The 18,103-nt window shown below is 41.7% G+C and overlaps 1 protein-coding gene and 1 pseudogene across 1 annotated transcript in view; both read right to left on the bottom strand.

The window, feature by feature from the left end:
- RGS7 (regulator of G protein signaling 7) overlaps nt 1–18,103 on the bottom strand; it is a 453,701-nt gene that overhangs the window by 352,672 nt on the left and 82,926 nt on the right. The gene's annotated exons all lie outside the window — the stretch shown is intronic.
- Nucleotides 3,265–4,498, bottom strand: LOC128061669 (E3 ubiquitin-protein ligase ARIH2-like; annotated as a pseudogene).

Below are 18,103 nucleotides of genomic sequence, written 5' to 3'. Positions count from 1 at the left end.
TCTCTCCATTCATTTAAATCTTTCATTTATTAGATCAGCTTTGCACAGTTTCAACATATATCTTGTTTCATTATGTTTATATATAACATTACAATTTTATCTTTAGCAGTTGTAAATAGCATTGCATTTTTAATTTTGGTGTTCACAATTTTCACTGCTATGATAATAGAAATACAAGTGAGTTTAAGATTTGTATCATGTATCCCATGACCTTGCTGAACTCACTTCATAGTTCTAGGAGCTTTTTCATAGCTTCACTGGAATTTTCCACATAATCAATCATGTCATCGGCAAACAGAGACCTCTTCTTTTCTAACTGAATGTCCTTTCCTTTTCTTGAGTTACTGTACTGGCTAAAACTTTAAGCACTGTGCTGAATGAGAGTGGTGAGGGTAAACATCTTTTCTTTGTTCAATTTTAGAGAGAATTCCTTTCAGATCTATCTTAATTATTTCCTATTTGTCTTCCTTTTTGACTCATGATTTATCTGGAACTATGTTGTTTAGTGGCCAAGTGTTTGGAGATTTTCCTATTATTATTTTGTTATTAATTTCTAATTTGTTTCCACTGTGGTCAAAAAACACACTATTTATGGGTTAGATTATTTACAGTTTACTGAAAGAAGTTTTATGTCCTAAGATGTGGTCTATCTTGGCATTGTTCCATAAGGATTTGGAAATGTATATGTGTGTGTGCGTGTGTATCTTTATAATAAGATTGAAGGCAGGAGGAGAAGGGCATGACAGAGGATGAGGTGGTTGGATGGCATCATCAACTCAATGGACATGTGTTTGCACAAGCTCCAGGAGATGGTGAAGGACAGGGAAGTCAGGCATGCTGTATAGTCCATAGCATTGCAAAAAGTCAGACATGACCGAGGGATTGAACCAAAATATATATCTTACTTATAGAGTATTCTTTAAATATTGATTAGATCCTGCTGGTTGAAGGTGTTGCTCAGTTCTTCTACAACCGTATTGTTTTTCTATCCAGTTGTTCTAATCCACTTTTGAGAGAGAATTGTTGAAGTCTCAAGCTAAACTGTAGATCTGTCTACTTCTCCTTTCAATGTTATGAGCTGTGTTTGAAATATTTTGCAACTACTTTTTGATGGATACATATTTCAGACTGCTATCTTTTTGCTAGATTGACATTTTTGTCGTTACATAATGTCCCCTTCTGTTTCCAGTAATTTTTGACCTTGAAGCCTAATTTATATAATATTAATATAGTCACTTATTGTTTCTTTTAATATTTGTATAAATTTTCCTATTCTTCACTTTCTATCTGTTTATTATTGTGTTTGAAGTCAGTTCCTTATAGACAGCGTATAGTTGGGTCATGTTTTCAGATCCACTCTGCCAAACTCTGTTTTTATTGGTATACTTGATAAGAGGGTAACTAAAACACAAGAAGGCCAGGGGTCTCCAAACAGAGGAAATAGGCTGCAAGTGTCAGACATTTTTTTCTCTCTCTTAAGTGGCAGGAGGAAACAAACTAGTGATTTTTTTCTCTTCCCTTCTCTATACAAATTTTAAAAGGTTTCTCTTAAAATACTGTGTTGCCATAATGACACCTGGTTCCACCTGAAGTTAACTATTCTCAAACTTTGAGTTAACCGATGTATTTTTCTTATGGAAATATTTGTCTTAAGCTATGTTAATGTACTATGCATTTATCCCAGACTCTGTCTTCAAGTCGGTTCGCCTAATGGCTCAGAACCTACTTGACAAACCAGTATGTTGTACTCAGACGTTGTTCCCCTAATCTATGTAAACAAAACTATTTGTATGGTAATCTGCCCTTCTACAAGATTCAAGTCAATCATTTTATGGCCGGGGATGACTCATCTGGTGCCAAGATTATCCCAAAATACATCTTATGGATGAGGGGCCTGGTGCCATTCTGAATTTTAAGACACTCCTTTCTTTCATTAACAAACTGCTAGTGACTATATAACATCCAGCTGAAGACTAACAGGGGGGTACTCTTTCTGCCCCCTTCTGATGCCTATGTCAGAAGCTTTCTCTATCTCCTTTATGTTTTAATAAAACTTTATTACACAAAAGCTTTGAGCAATCAAGCCTCGTCTCTGGCCCAGGATTGAATTCTTCTCCTCGGGAGGCCAAGAATCCTGGCGTCTTTTTGCGGTTCAGCAACAACCTTTCACTGAGTGATTTATTTTTAATGTAATGATTGACTGAAATGTTAGGTCTTAAGTCTGCCTTTGTAATTTTTTTCTATTCTGTTTTTTGCATATGTGTTAGTGACCCTGCCTTCCTGTGGATTATTTGAAATTTTATAAAATTTCATTTTGATACCTTTATAGTCTTGTTAGGTGAATTTCTGTGAGTAATCCTTTTTTGTTGCTTTAAGGTTTTACATTATAGACACATAATTTATCAAAATCTACTTGGGTATCATTATTTTACCAACTTGAGTGACATACAGAAACTTTAACTCACTTTATCTATCTTTGTCCTCTCTTTTTCACAATATAGTTGCCTTAAATATTTCCTTCATATGCACTTAGCCACATTAGACACAGTTGTAGTTTCTGCTTCAATTGTCAAACACAACAGAAAACTGAAGAGGAGAAGGAAAATTACTGTATTTACCCATACTTTCACTTAACATGTTCTTTGCTCCTTCCTGATATTTTAAGATTCCATCTTTTATCACTTACTTTCTGTTTATTTTTTAACATTCCAATGCCAATTTATTTTTAAAACAGTTCTGTGTAATTCTATGGTTTCTTTGCTCCCCCTCCTTCCTTTTTCATATAATTGTACAACCACTAAATATTACATAGGTTGTAATGACCTAGATTGGGAAGATCCCCTGGAGGAGGGCATAACAACCCTCTTCAGTATTCTTGCCTGGAGAATCTCCATGTAGCCTGGCAGGCTACAGTCCATGGGGTCACAAAGGGTCGGACACAACCGAGTGACTAAGCACAAGCACAATGATCTTATACTGTTACCAGTCATTCAGGAAAAATTTTCCCCCCTCCCAACAACCATCCTGGGGGAACTAAAGGTCCTGAGAAGAGGCCAATTCAACATGGCCTCTACCCTGGTAGGAAAGAAAAGATGAAAAAAAAAAAAAAAAAAACAGAAATTGACTAAGAGGTATGTGGCCACTGTCTCTTAGCAGTGAGGCTCTGGCTGTTGCCTAGGGTCGTGATAGCCTGCAGCATGCAGTAGGGCAACTGCAAGACCTTGCAGCCACATCTTCCTCCCACCAGTCTGTCCATGTCCCAACCTATGTGTCACAAAAACCCTTCAGCAGGGTTCTCCTCCACTGCTCTGGTATATGCATCTGGTCATAGTTGTCCACACGCTTCACCTTTTATGACAGGTTTTGGATCTCAACCTCCAGCTGAATCCACTGGTATTCAGTTTCTTCCTGAGTCCAGACTCCATGTACTATGCACACAGGTATGTGTCCTGCAGGGTATATATCAACACTTGTCCAAGAGCTGGCATCCTTCTGTAGGTACTACTGATCGATCCGTGTGTCCAGATTATTCATGATCCTCTCCTGAATCTTCTCATGAATCCACTGGTATGTCTGTGCCTCTCTCAAAGTAGAAAAAGAATGTCTTGAGGGGTTCCCTAGCCTGGACTTGCTGTCTCTGATTGACAATGTCAGGGTTCACCTTGTACCAACTTCACTACTCATAGTACTCACTCCTGTGGGTCTTTCAATCTCCTAGACATATTCAGCAAAAGTCATATTTACCCTTGGAGCATTGCATGTGACTGCAGTCTCCATTCTTCTCAATGCAAATATTGTGCTTGGGACAGTCTTTAGTGTGAGCACTAATGCAGTGGCTGACTCAGAGTCATCTGCACACTTTGAGATCCATTTCCAGATTGCAGCGCAGTCTGTGGAGGCATGATACATCTGATGACTCTTAAAACAGAAGACTTCGTTGTACCACTGGCACTGTACTTGGTGAGCTCAGGGCTCCTGTACCCTGATAACCATGGGGCAGTCTGCACCAGGACACAGCTGGAGCTGGCAGTGACTCTCCACGAAGTCCCTGAAGAGGTAGTGCCTGTATTTGTCTCGATTCTTCACTGAGCAGCAACAGAAACAAGAAGTCCTCTGGTATTTGAAACAGGGAGTCCTGAGCCATGCAAGAAACACTCACACCCAGACCATCCTTGACAAGTACTGAGCAGTGCTTCTCCCAGTGGCTGTGGCAAAACTGGTGATGACAGGCTAGAGAAAGTAGGTTTTCCTTCCACACAAACTGCATACACACTGTGCAGTGGTAAGGGGACGGGCTGTGGGGACATGTTTCAATGAATGGATTGAACTCGAGTCTCAATGAGAAGCTGAGCAGAATTAGACGTGTATTAGCCCACTATCTCTATGAATTGCCAGTGGAAATTAATTACTGTAAGTTTAGCAACTCAGTGAGGTACCTCTAGGACAGAGGCTAATAAGCTGGTCATACACGCTGACCAAGGGCACCCTTGGACTCCTTGAAGCTGCTCAGCTTCTCTTGATGCTCGAGTTCAGCCCAGTCCATCAACTCAAACTAATTGCAGGTCCCTAAATGTATCATCTTTCTCTTAAAACTGCACTTTTTTTTGCATACATTTTTTTCCTCTTTCTATCCTGTGGACATTCTCCACCTAGTAAATGCCCATTCGTATTTAAAAATTTAGTTCCATTGTCCAGTTATCCGGAAATATTCCCTAATTCACAAGCTTGATTTATTTGTCTTCTGCTTTCCCTTAATAGATTGACTAGTTTTCTGTGATTCTGGTTGCAGTGTGTCTTCCCTCTATGCATTCTCGCAACACCGTCTTACTTGGCTTTCTCTTAACTTGGACGTGCGGTATCTTTTCACGGTTGCTCCAGCAAAGCACAGCCGCTGCTCCTTACCTTGGACGAGGGGTATCTCCTCACTGGCCGTCACCCCGACCTCGGGCAATTGGATTAGTCAGTCTAATCACACGAACCACAGCCTTGTCTAACTCAATGAAACTAAGCCATGCCATGTGGGGCCACCCAAGACCGGCAGGTCGTGGTGGAGAGGTCTGACAGAATGTGGTCCACTGGAGAAGGGAATGGTAAACCACTTCAGTATTCTTGCCTTGAGAACCACATTAACAGTATGAAAAGGCAAAATGATAGGATACTGAAAGAGGAACTCCCCAGGTTGGTAGGTGCGCAATATGCTACTGGAGATCAGTGGAGAAATAACTCCAGAAAGAATGAAGGGATGCAGACAAAGCAAAAACAATACACAGCTGAGGATGTGACTGGTGATAGAAGCAAGGTCCAATGCTGTAAAGAGCAATATTGCATAGGAACCTGGAATGTTAGGTCCATGAATCAAGGCAAATTGGAAGTGGTCAAACAGGAGATGGCAAGAGTGAACGTCGACATTCTAGGAATCAGCGAGATAAAATGGACCAGAATAGGTGAATTTAACTCAGATGACCATTATATCTACTACTGTGGGCAGGAATCCCTTAGAAGAAACGGAGTAGCCATAATGGTCAACAAAAGAGTCTGAAATGCAGTACTTGGATGCAATCTCAAAAATGACAGAATGATCTCTGTTCATTTCCAAGGCAAACCATTCAATATCACGGTAATCCAAGTCTATGCCCCAACCAGTAACACTGAAGAAGCTGAATTTGAACGGTTCTATGAACACTTACAACACCTTTTAGAAGTGAAGTGAAGTGAAGTCACTCAGTCGTGTCTGACTCTTTGCAACCCCATAGACTGCAGCCTACCAGGCTCCTCCATCCATGGGATTTTCCAGGCAAGAGTACTGCAGTGGGTTGCCATTTCCATCTTCAGAGGATCTTCCCAACCCATGGATCGAACCTGGGTCTCCCACATTGTAGGCAGACGCTTTACCGTCTGAGCCACCAGGGAAGCCACACCTTTTAGAACACCCTCAAAAATGTCCTTTTCATTACAGGGGACTGGAATGCAAAAGTAGGAAGTCAAGAAACACCTGCGGTAACAGGAAAATTTGGCCTTGGAATACGGAATGAAGCAGGGCAAAGGCTAATAGAGGTTTGCCAAGAGAACATACTGGTCATAGCAAAAACCCTCTTCCAACAACACAAGAGAAGACTCTACACATGGACATCACCAGATGGTCATCACTGAAATCAGATTGATTAAACTCTTTGCAGCCAAAGATGGAGAAGTTCTATACAGTAAGCAAAAACAAGACCGGGAGCTGACTGTGGCTCAGATCATGAACTCCTTATTGCCAAATTCAGACTAAATTGAAGAAAGTAGGGAAAATGACTAGACCATTCAGGCATGACCTAAATCAAATCCCTTACGATTATACAGTGGAGGTGAGAAATAGATTTAAGGAACTAGATCTGATAGAATGCCTGATGAACTATGGACAGAGGTTTGTGACATTGTACAGGAGACAGGGATCAAGACCGTCCCCAAGAAAAAGAAATGCAAAGAAGCAAAATGGCTGTCTGGGGAGGCCTTACAAATAGCTCTGAAGAAGGGCAAAAAGCAAAGGAGAAAAGGAAAGATATAAGCATCTGAATCCAGAGTTCCAAAGAATAGCAAGGAGAGATAAGAAAGCCTTCCTCAGCGATCAATGCAAAGAAATAGAGGAAAAGAACAGAATGGGAAAGACTAGAGATCTCTTCAAGAAAATTAGAGATACCAAGGGAACATTTCATGCAAAGATGGGCTCGATAAAGGACAGAAATGGTATGGACCTAACAGAAGCAGAAGATATTAAGAAGAGGTGGCAAGAATACACAGAAGAACTGTACAAAAAGATCTTCACAACCAAGATAATCACTATGGTGTGATACTCACCTAGAGCCAGACATCCTGGAATGTGAAGTCAAGTGGGCCTTAGAAAGCATCACTACAAAGCTAGTGGAGGTGATGGAATTCCAGTTGAGCTATTTCAAATCCTGAAAGAGGATGCTGTGAAAGTGCTGCACTCAATATGCCAGCAAATTTGGAAAACTCAGCAGTGGCCACAGGACTGGAAAAGGTCAGTTTTCATTCCAATTCCAAAGAAAGGCAATGCCAAAGAATGCTCAAACTACCACACAATTGCACGCATCTCACACGCTACTAAAGTAATGCTCAAAATTCTCCAAGCCAGGCTGCACATGAACTGTGAACTTCCAGATGTTCAAGCTGGTTTTAGAAAAGGCAGAGGAACCAGAGATCAAATTGCCAACATCCGCTGGATCATAGAAAAAGCTAGAGAGTTCCAGAAAAACATCTATTTCTGCTTTCTTGACTATACCAAAGCCTTTGACTGTGTGGATTACAATAAACTGTGGAAAATTCTGAAAGAGAAGGGAATGCTAGACCACCTGACCTGCCTCTTGAGACACGTATATGCAGGTCAGGAAGCAACAGTTAGAACTGGACATGCAACAACAGACTGATTCCAAATAGGAAAAGGAGTACGTCAAGGCTGTATACTGTCACCCTGCTTATTTAACTTCTATGCAGAGTACATCATGAGAAACGCTGGACTGGAAGAAACACAAGCTGGAATCAAGATTGCAGGGAAAAATATCAATAACCTCAGCTATGCAGATGACACCACCCTTATGGCAGAAAGTGAAGAGGAACTAAAAAGCCTCTTGATGAAAGTGAAAGTTGGCTTAAAGCTCAACATTCAGAAAACGAAGATCATGGCATCTGGTCCCATCACTTCATGGGAAATAGATGGGGAAACGGTGGAAACAGTGGCAGACTTTATCTTGGGGGGCTCCAAAATCACTGTAGATAGCGATTGCAGCCATGAAATTAAAAGACGCTTACTCCTTTGAAAGAAAGTTATGACCAACCTAGATAGCATATTCAAAAGTAGAGATACTACTTTGCCGACTAAAGTCCATCTAGTCAAAGCTATGGTTTTTCTAGTGGTCTTGTATGGATATGGGAGTTGGACTGTGAAGAAAGCTGAGTGCTGAAGAATTGATGCTTTTGAACTGTGGTGTTGGAGAAGACTCTTGTGAGTCTCTTGGACTGCAAGGAGATCCAACCAGTTCATTCTGAAGGAGATCAGTCCTGGGATTTCTTTGGAAGGACTGATGCTAAGGCTGAAACTCCAGTATTTTGGCCACCTCATGCGAAGAGTTGACTCATTGGAAAAGACTTTGATGCTGGGAGGGATTGGGGGCAGGAGGAGAAGGGGACGACAGAGGATGAGATGGCTGGATGGCATCACCGACTCAATGGACGTGAGTCTGAGTGAACTCCGGGAGTTGGTGATGGACAGGGAGGCCTGGCATGCTGCAATTCATGGGGTCGCAAAGAGTCGGACACAACTGAGCAACTTAACAGAACTTCACTTAATAGCCTTTCCAGGCTTCTATCATAACGCTCACCATGTCGTACAGTAACATCTAGTAACCTTCCTCAACAATTAGATTCTATACAACTCATCCAATTTTATAGTTTCAGATTCAATGACACAGTAGTTTAAATAAGTCCTTAACAAAATGGTGTACTTATCTTACTTATTGAGTGAACCAATATTTACAGAGCAACCTCAAAGCATATTTAGAAAGCACATGGGTTCCTGAGTTCTTATTCTAAGTGAAGGAAGCCTTCATCACATCTCATTTTTTCCAGTGCATCAGAGATCAAACACACTCTCAAACAACCTGCTTGGAGGGGAGACGGGGAATGGCAGGGAAGACAACAGGGTTGAGGCATGACTGTGCCTGGTGCTACTTAAGTAAGAGCAGGAGCTATGGAGGCAAGGGAGAGCACAGAGTCACCTTCCACCCAGTGCACTGGAAGGGGGTGGTGTCATCACTTCTCCAAACTCAGCTGGAATCCTCTCTCAAGGAATTTCCGATCTCACCAAAGAAGATATCATTAGAACATATGAAAAGGTTAAAGCCGCAGTGTATCTCAGTCTTCTACCTCAGTTTTTATGTTCTAGTTAATTGCAAACGGGGCTTCCCTGGGGGCTCGGGGGTAAAGCGTCTGCCTGCAATGCGGGAGACCCGAGTTTGATTCCTGGGTCAGGAAGATCCCCTGGAGAAGGAAATGGCAACCCACTCCAGTATTCTTGCCTGGAAAAGCCCATGGAGAAGCCTGGTAGGCTACAGTCCATGGGGATGCAAAGAGTTGGACACGACTGAGCGACTTCACTTAATTGCAAACACATATGAAAATCTCCCTCTAAAATCAAATGCTGGGGCTTCCCTGGTCCAGTGGTTAAGAATCCGCCTTGCAAAGCAGTGGACACCAGTTTGATCACTGGTCCAGGAGGATCCCATATGCCATGGAACAACTAAGCCAGGATGTGGCAACTTCTGAGCCCACACACCGCAACTACTGAAGCCCAAACAGCTAGAGCCCATGTTCCACAACATGAGAAGTCATGACAACGAGAAGCCCGTGCACCAGAACTAGAGAAAGCCCACATGCAGCAAGAAAGACCCACCAGTCAATAAATACCTAAATCTTTTTAAAAAATCAAATGCCACATTAGCAAGTAGGGTTCATATGTACAAGTGTTTGTAAATGAGAAGTATGTATTTTAGGGAGTGCATATGCAATAATGTCTCACCCACAACTGCTATAGGCAAGATGATCAAGAGAAAAATAGCAGCAGCTGATGCCAAATGTGCAACTCAGATGGTTTGAAAACAAAGTAGCATTCCAAAGAACATGGGCAAACTTCCCTCAGACACAGTCCACTAGCCAACAGATTAAATTTTTAAGATACATGAATAACTTCTCTAACAAAAGCTTATCAAAAGGTAGCAAAGAGGTAGAAAATTAGCATAGTTACATGAAATCCAAATACCTAAACATCTCTCCCATTATTCACTATCTCTGAGTGCAAAATAAAAATCATCTGTTTCTATATTTTTTTTTGCAAAATAGAAAGGAAATGTTGGCTTCTTCTCAAGTTAGATTGATTTTCAGCTTTAAAAAGTCTTCATAGTAACATTCTACTTTTTAATAGTAGGGGAAACCTGTACAAAGATTAAAGGAAAAAATTGTTAAAAATAAAAAAAAAAGAGAATAAGAAAAACAAATATTGTATATTAATACATATATATGTATACTATGTATATATACATAGTATACATACATATATATATAGATCCAACCAGTCCATCCTAAAGGAAATCAGTCCTGAATGTTGATTGGAAGGACTGATGTTGAAGCTGAAATGCCAATACTTTGGCCACCTGATGAGAAGAACTAACTCACTGGAAAAGACCCTGATGCTGAGAAAGATTGAAGGCGGGAGGAGAAGGGGACAACAGAGTATAAGATGGTTGGAGGACATCACCGACTCAATGGACATGAGTTTGAGTAAACTCTGGGAGTTGGTGATGGACAGGGAGGCCTGGCGTGCTGCAGTCCATGCGGTTGCAAAGAGTCAGACACAACTGAGCGACTGAACTGAACTGAATATATATATATAGAATCTAGAAAAAGGGTACTGATAAACCTATGTGCAGGGCAGCAATAGAGATGAAGACATAGAGAACAGACTTGTGGACACAGCAGGAGAAAGGAGAGGGTGGGGTGAACTGAGAAAGTAGCACTGACATATATACACCGTCACGTGTCAAATAGGCGGCTAGCGGAAAGCTGCTGTGTGACACTGGGAGCTCGGCTCAGTGCTCTGTGACAACCTAAAGGGGTGGGATGGGAGCAAGGGAGGGAGGCTCCCGAGGAGGGAATATATGTCTACTTACAGCTGAATCACATTTTTCTACAGCAGAAACCAACACACCATTGTAAAGCAATTATCCTCCAATTAAAAGCAAGTATTAAAGAAAGATAATGCACTCTGTACTCAACTGCACATTAACTGAACACCTCAGCATGAATTTATCAGAAGTAGGGGGTGTGGGAGGAAGACAAAGAGGTTTTACCATTGATCTGATCTGGATTTTAATACCAGTTTTGTCACTTCATAGTCATGTGAGTCTGGATAAATTCTGTAAACTCTCCAAAGCTCAGTTTTCTCAAGTGTCAATGGGAAATGAGTGTAGACATTACAAGGATTGACTAGATGGATTTTAATAACTAAACTTATTTGTAAATATGTGTATATTTGTGATCACTCCTTTTTAATGTGACACTGGCACTGAAAAGGAGACCCACACACATGTATGCAATTAATCAGAATATAATGGTCATATGCAATGGCACAAGGAAAGAATCATGCACCTGACCTAGTGTGCTATATGCACTCATCTTTTGTTTCCACTCACCCCACCTCTTTTCCCAGATTTCTATTGAGAAAATGGCAAGATAAATAAGGTACTTCTTTCCTTAATGAATTTAGACTGGCAAAGGGGTTAAAATGTACACAGTTCAGTTCAGTTCAGTCGCTCAGTCGTGTCCGAATCTTTGTGACTCCATGAATTGCAGCAGGCCAGGCCTCCCTGTCCATCACCAACTCCGCGAGCTCATTCAGATTCACGTCCACCGAGTCAGTGATGCCACCCAGCCATTTCATCCTAGGTCGTCTCCTTCTCCTGCCCCCAATCCCTCCCAGCATCAAACTCTTTTCCAGTGAGTCAACTCTTCGCATGAGGTGAGCAAAGTACTGGAGTTTCAGCTTTAGCATCAGTCCTTCTAAAGAAATCCCAGAGCTGATCTCCTTCAGAATGGACTGGTTGGATCTCCTTGCAGTCCAAGGGACTCTCAAGAGTCTTCTCCAACACCACAGTTCAAAAGCATCAATTCTTCCACACTCAGCTTTCTTCACAGTCCAACTCTCACATCCACACATGACTACTGGAAAAACCGTAGCCTTGACTAGACGGACCTTAGTCGGCAAAGTAATGTCTCTGCTTTTGAGTATGCTATCTAGGTTGGTCATAACTTTCCTTCCAAGGAGTAAGCATCTTTCAATTTCATGGCTGCAGTCACCATCTGCAGTGATTCTGGAGCCCCAAAATATAAAGTCTGACACTCTTTCCACTGTTTCCCCATCTATTTCCCATGAAGTGATGGGACCAGATGCCATGATCTTCGTTTTCTGAATGTTGAGCTTTAAGCCAACTTTTTCACTCTCCTCTTTCACTTTCATCAAGAGGCTTTTTAGTTCCTCTTCACTTTCTGCCATAAGTGTGGTGTTATCTGCATATCTGAGGTTATTGATATTTCTCGTTGCAATCTTGATTCCAGCTTGTGTTTCTTCCAGTCCAGCGTTTCTCATGATGTACTCTGCATAGAAGTTAAATAAGCAGGCTGACAATATACAGCCTTGACATACTCCTTTTCCTATTTGGAACCAGTCTGTTGCTCCATGTCCAGTTCTAACTGTTGCTTCCTGACCTGCATACAGATTGCTCAAGAGGCAGGTCAGGTGGTCTGGGATTCCCATCTCTCTCAGAATTTTCCACAGCTTATTGTGATCCACACAGTCAAAGGCTTTGGCATAGTCAAGAAAGCAGAAGTAGATGTTTCTCTGGAACTCTCTTGCTTTTTCCATGATCCAGCAGAGGTTGGCAATTTGATCTCTGGTTCCTCTGCCTTTTCTATAACCAGCTTGAACATCTGAAGTTCACGGTTCACATATTGCTGAAGCCTGGCTTGGAGAATTTTGAGCATTACTTTACTAGCATGTGAGATGAGTGCATTTGTGCGGTAGTTTGAGCATTCTTTGGCATTGTCTTTCTTTGGGATTGGAATGAAAACTGACCTTTTCCAGTCCTGTGGCCACTGTACACAGATTATGCCAAATGAAAGCAGAATAACCCACATGTTAAGAGAACACAGGGAGAAAGATTTGGGGCCAAGTTCCCCTGGACATCAGGATCAGTTCATGCAAAGGCCATTTTAGATGGGCTTCACAGAGCCATGGGGCGCTTTTGCTGTGTGGCTTACAGTTAATAAGTCTCACAACTGAAGTAACATGTTAACACAGAAAGAGAGGCTAAGGCAGATGGTTCTCCAATAAAGAACCCTAAAGAATTTCCACTGGTCACCAACTTGAAGAGCTGAACTGAGGATTGTAACTGGCCAGAACATGGTTCACTACCTAAAATGGGACAGTGTTACCAGCTTGAGCAGAGATCGGACACTCCTTATTCTTCTAATTCCATCCCAAGGAATTCTCAGTATTCAAAGTACTAGGAGCACTCCTTCTGTAGTGCAATCAATGAGAGAAATGGTGTCTTGGCTTCAACTTTAATGCATACTATTCCTTCCTCAACTTTTTATAGAAACTAACTCCTTAAAACAAGAAGAGAGGATGTAAACGGGATCACTTAAGACTTATAGCACTTCTTGAAAGGGGGTATGACTGTACAAAGCAAAACGCTATAAGGTGGCTTCTACAGCAAAGTCTGAAGAGCCCTGATAACATTAGGAGACACCAGGGCTGTGGATTTTCATGTGCTTTGTCCCTTTATTATCCCATTAGAGAGACAAATAGTGAGGATAGAAGAGGATCCCATTAATCCAACAGACCAGTGCAGGACTTAGAAACTGCTCATAGAACCACCAGTCCAGGCTGTGGGTGTGAGAAGACATTATAAGCACTCAAGCCAAGGGTGGGTGGATCCATGGACAAGCCCATGCCCCTGCTTACAGCCAAATGCTTAATCTACACTGAACACTCCTCATTCTAGGAAAAATAAAGGGATAATAACAGAGATAAGAGAGAGAGGACAGAGGAAATAAACCGTGTGTCCTAAAGAAAACAGTATAGGGATAATCATCTTTAAAATGCAACGGAAAACTACACCTCTTTAAAATTACTTACTACACAGACCAGTAGATTTCGAGTCAGTTACAGTATGTTCATATGATAAAATATTTTGCAGACATTAGACACATATTCTAAAATGATGTTTAATGCACCAGAAAGTGCTTAAAACATAATTTAAAGTAAAAAGAGCTGATGTAAAACCTGTACATACAGTGTTTATCAATATCACAAAACTACAAGTTTGGCATGTGTGTTAGTAGCTCAGTTGTGTCTGACTCTCTGCGACCCCATGGACTGTAGCCAGCCAGACTCCTCTGTCCATGGAATTCTCCAAGCAAGAATACAGGAGTGGGTTGCCATCTCTCCAGGGGATCTGCCCTACCCAGGAATCAAACCTGGGTCTCCTCCATTGCAGGCAGATTATTTACCATCTGAGCCACCAGGGAAGCCCTTAAATGTATGGTAAATATATATATATTTATATATAAACATACACCAGTTCTTGCATCTGAGTGACGTGATTATGTAAGAATTTTAGATGCTTTCTAAAATTTTTCTGTTGTATTTCAACATTTCTGTGAGGTTATATTCATCATTTAACGTTTGTTATATAATAAGAAAAATGTAAAGATAACAGAGGTTGAGGGAAAGAGTTTTCAAAGCAAAGACAAGTCAGTAAGAAAGTAAAACCCAGGCTTCCCTGGTGACTCAGTGGTAAAGAATCCACCTGCCAGTGGAGGAGACACAGGTTCAATTCCTGCTTCAGGAAGATCCCACATGTTGTGGAGCAACTAAGCCCATGAGCCACAACTACTGCGTCTGTGCTCTAGAGCCCAGGAGCCGCAATTCCTGAGTCCATGTGCCGCAAATACTGAAGCCTACATGCCCTAAAGCCCCATGCTCTGCAACAAGAGAAGCCACATGCACCACAATGAGAAAGTAGGCACCAATTACCACAATTAGAGAAAGGCCTGCACAGCAAAGAAGACCAAGCAGAGTCAAAAACAAATACATAAATAAATAAAATTATTTTATAAAAAGAAAACAAAACCCATTTCCTGCGCAGCCAGAGCACTGGCATGTGGGTGCAGATAGCTGTGCTGAGGCAGAATATAGGGAAAGGGGACAGGGCAGAAAGGGCCCTGAATACCACACTTAGGAACAGAGATTTTCTTCTGTCCACAGAGAATACTCTGAGTATCAGGGAAGGCTCAGCTGAAACTGTGCTTCTGGAGATTACTCCAGCAAGTAGCATCCTGAATCAATTAAAGTGAAAGACTATTTTAAGAGTCTAAGTGTCAGGCTAAGCCTGGGTGACGAAGGTGAGGATGTGGTAGACCTGAGTGTCTGGTTATAACTCAACCAATGCTTGGATACAGATGGGACAGGGGAGGATTAAAGATGGCCTCAAGGACTCAATTCTGGGTGGCTAATTAGAGACCCATATTACTCAAAAAAATTGAGGTAGGAGTATATTTTCAACAAGTTGAGTTTAAAGTATCTAAGGAGATCAAACCAGTCAATCCTAAAGGAAATCAACCCTGAATATTCACTGGAAGGACTGGTGCTGAAACTGAAGCTTCAAAACTTTGGCCACCTGGTGCGAAGAGACGACTCACTGGAAAAGACCCTGGTGCCTGGAAAGATTGAGGGCAAGAGGAGAGGGGGGCAGAAGAGGATGAACTGGTTGGATAGCATCACTGACTCAACAAACATGAGTTCAAGCAAACTCCGGGAGATAGTGAAGGACAGGGAAGCCTGGCATGGGGTCACAAAGAGTCGGACATGAGTTAGCGACTGAACAACAAAGGGGTATGTATCTTAAGATTCTAATAGTGAATTAGAAATGTGAACTTGAACTTGAGAGAGAATTCTGGGCTGGTTACATGGATTCAGGAATCATCTGTATAGACATGAGTGGTGGCTGGCTAAGAGAAGGTGGGGAAATTAAGAGTAGGAGAGAGAGAGGAGAAGGGAGAAGGGACAAAGAAAGAGTCAGACAGAGGACACAGGAATAACCTCAGAGAATCATACTTTGTAACAAAGAAAAGTGGACGCTGACAGAGCCACGAAAAACAAACAGAAAGGTGAGCCCCTATTTCAGTACCATGGAGAAAAGGAGCCAAGAATGCTACGCCACCCTCAATGGTAAACGTGGCCCCACATTCAGAGAGACTGAGCACTGAGGAACGGCTGCTGGAAATGGTGATGGGGCGGCGGGTGTCAAGTGACATTAAAATGTTTTCAGGTGAAACATTAAAAATAAAATCAACCAGTCTCAGAATAGACATTTCTCTGCAGTAACTGTCACGTTAAAAACACACCTGGAGAGCCGAGCTCTAAGCAGCGCGTCATTTCTGCCTCACCCAAATGAGCTGAGACATTCGCCTCTGGAATGCTACCAGCTTGAGGCCATCACCACAGCAACCAACAGGACAACTGTTGTTTTTTAACTCTGCCCATCGCCAACTACTTTGCAGGCTGTGAAATGCATAGAAATGAAGCTGTTCTTTCAAATCCTGTTGTGTGGGACTCAGCATGGTTGCAGGTGTCTGTGAACACTGCCTGACTTAGGATATTTTCTTTAAAAACTAGAATGATAAAAATCTACCAAGCAGTTTGGTACCAGTCGGGAGAGACAAACTAATTCTTAGCTTTGAGGACTAAAATATATTTATCAATTCAAATTGGATTTAATTGTTTTTTAAGACACAGTTTTAGCGACTCCTTAATCAAACTGATACTTTTCCTTAATACTGAAGAGGAAATTTTTACACCTAAACATCCTTGCAAAAGCAAACCAAACACTGAAAGTGTTAGTCACTCAGTTGTGTCCGACTATTTGTGACCTCAAGGACTGTAGCCCACCAGGCTCCTCTGTCCCTTGAATTCTCCAGGCAAGCATACAGGAGTGGGTTGCTGTTTCCTTCTCCAGGGGATCTTCCCGACCTATGGACAGGAGCCTGGTGGGCTACAGTCCATGGTGTCACAAGGAGTCAGACATGACTGAGCAACTGAACGCACACACATGCTACCTATCTAATTACTAACAGTACTAAAACAACAAATAAAACATGCTTGAGAAGCAGCCCAGGGGAACTGAGAGTTCAAGATCCTTATATGCTTCTTTCAATTACTAGATTCAGTAGAAAAGTATCATTAATACAATCGAGAACTCTCATAAATCCCAGTATGTCTGAAAATGACCTTGTGCCATGAAAAATCTCCAGTCTTCAACATACACAATGATAGGCTGAATGATCAATGTGCAGAGATACAGAAGAATACTTCCAAGTATCAGCTGATTATTTAGAACTGGCTTCCCTGGTGGCTCAGTAGTAAAGAACCCACCTGCCAAAGAGATGATGGGGTTCAATCCCTGGATCAGGAAGATCGCGTGTAGAAGGAAATGGCAACCCACTCCAGTATTCTTGCCTGGGAAATCCCATGGACAGAGGAGCCCAGCGGGCTACAGACCACAGGGTCACAAAAGAGTTGGACACAACTTAGCAACTAAATAACAACAAGGCTCCTAACTTTATATTTACATCCAAACTTTCACAATTTTTGCTATTACTGTGACCCTCCTGTACTCTTACTTACTTAACTTTTGTTTAAATCAATGCTTTTAGGTGAGCCTCTTTCAAAGTGGCCTTATAGTATAAACATGTAAACATTACTAGATAAAATACAGTTTAACAAATGACTGACATGCTATTACCTCTGAGAATTCTGAATCTCAAAGATTCCATTTTCTTTGTTACATTCAAATAGCTTATGTACCCATATCTTAATGAATCTCTTCCCAGTGAAGCCCAATATTAATGTGAAATCCTTTTACAAATGAGAGCATGATCTGTTCTAAGAGGAGAAGTTTTTAAGGCACAAGTCATATCACAGATCTGAACTCCATTCACTCAACAAATTCAGCAATGAAGAAGCAAATATGCACCCGATGCACCAGGCTGGGAGCAAGATCTAAATCTAGGCAGAAGGGGCCTAGGAGAAGAGGGGATAGCATGAGGGAATTAAAAATCTGAATCCCAGAGGAATGGCTTCTAGCTTGAGGTCTCAACTCTGACTAGAAAGAGGAAAACACACACCAGTGTATCAGAACAACTACAACCAAAGTTCTCCATTTGACTCTTTCTGAGATTATATTAAAATTAAATATGAAGTATAACATAATTTGCATTTTTTTCTTCAAGTCCCTGGCCCTCCAGGACTCCATACAAAATTCAAATGTTACAAAGGCAACTCTGTCTCTACACAGATCCTCTCCCCTGCTCCAGCCCCTTTTGTTCAGCACTGAATGAGACTCTAGTGCCTAGGAAGCTGTCAACCACCTTCAGTGGGGAAGGAGTGAGCGTGTGTGTGCCAGGACTGAGAACAACTGTGGCTCTTAAGAAA

Source organism: Budorcas taxicolor, chromosome 16, assembly GCF_023091745.1.
Source record: "Budorcas taxicolor isolate Tak-1 chromosome 16, Takin1.1, whole genome shotgun sequence".
Taxonomy (NCBI): Eukaryota; Metazoa; Chordata; class Mammalia; order Artiodactyla; family Bovidae; genus Budorcas; species Budorcas taxicolor.
The sequence above is the reverse complement of the archived record's forward strand: the minus strand, read 5'-3'. Positions and strand labels throughout refer to the sequence as shown.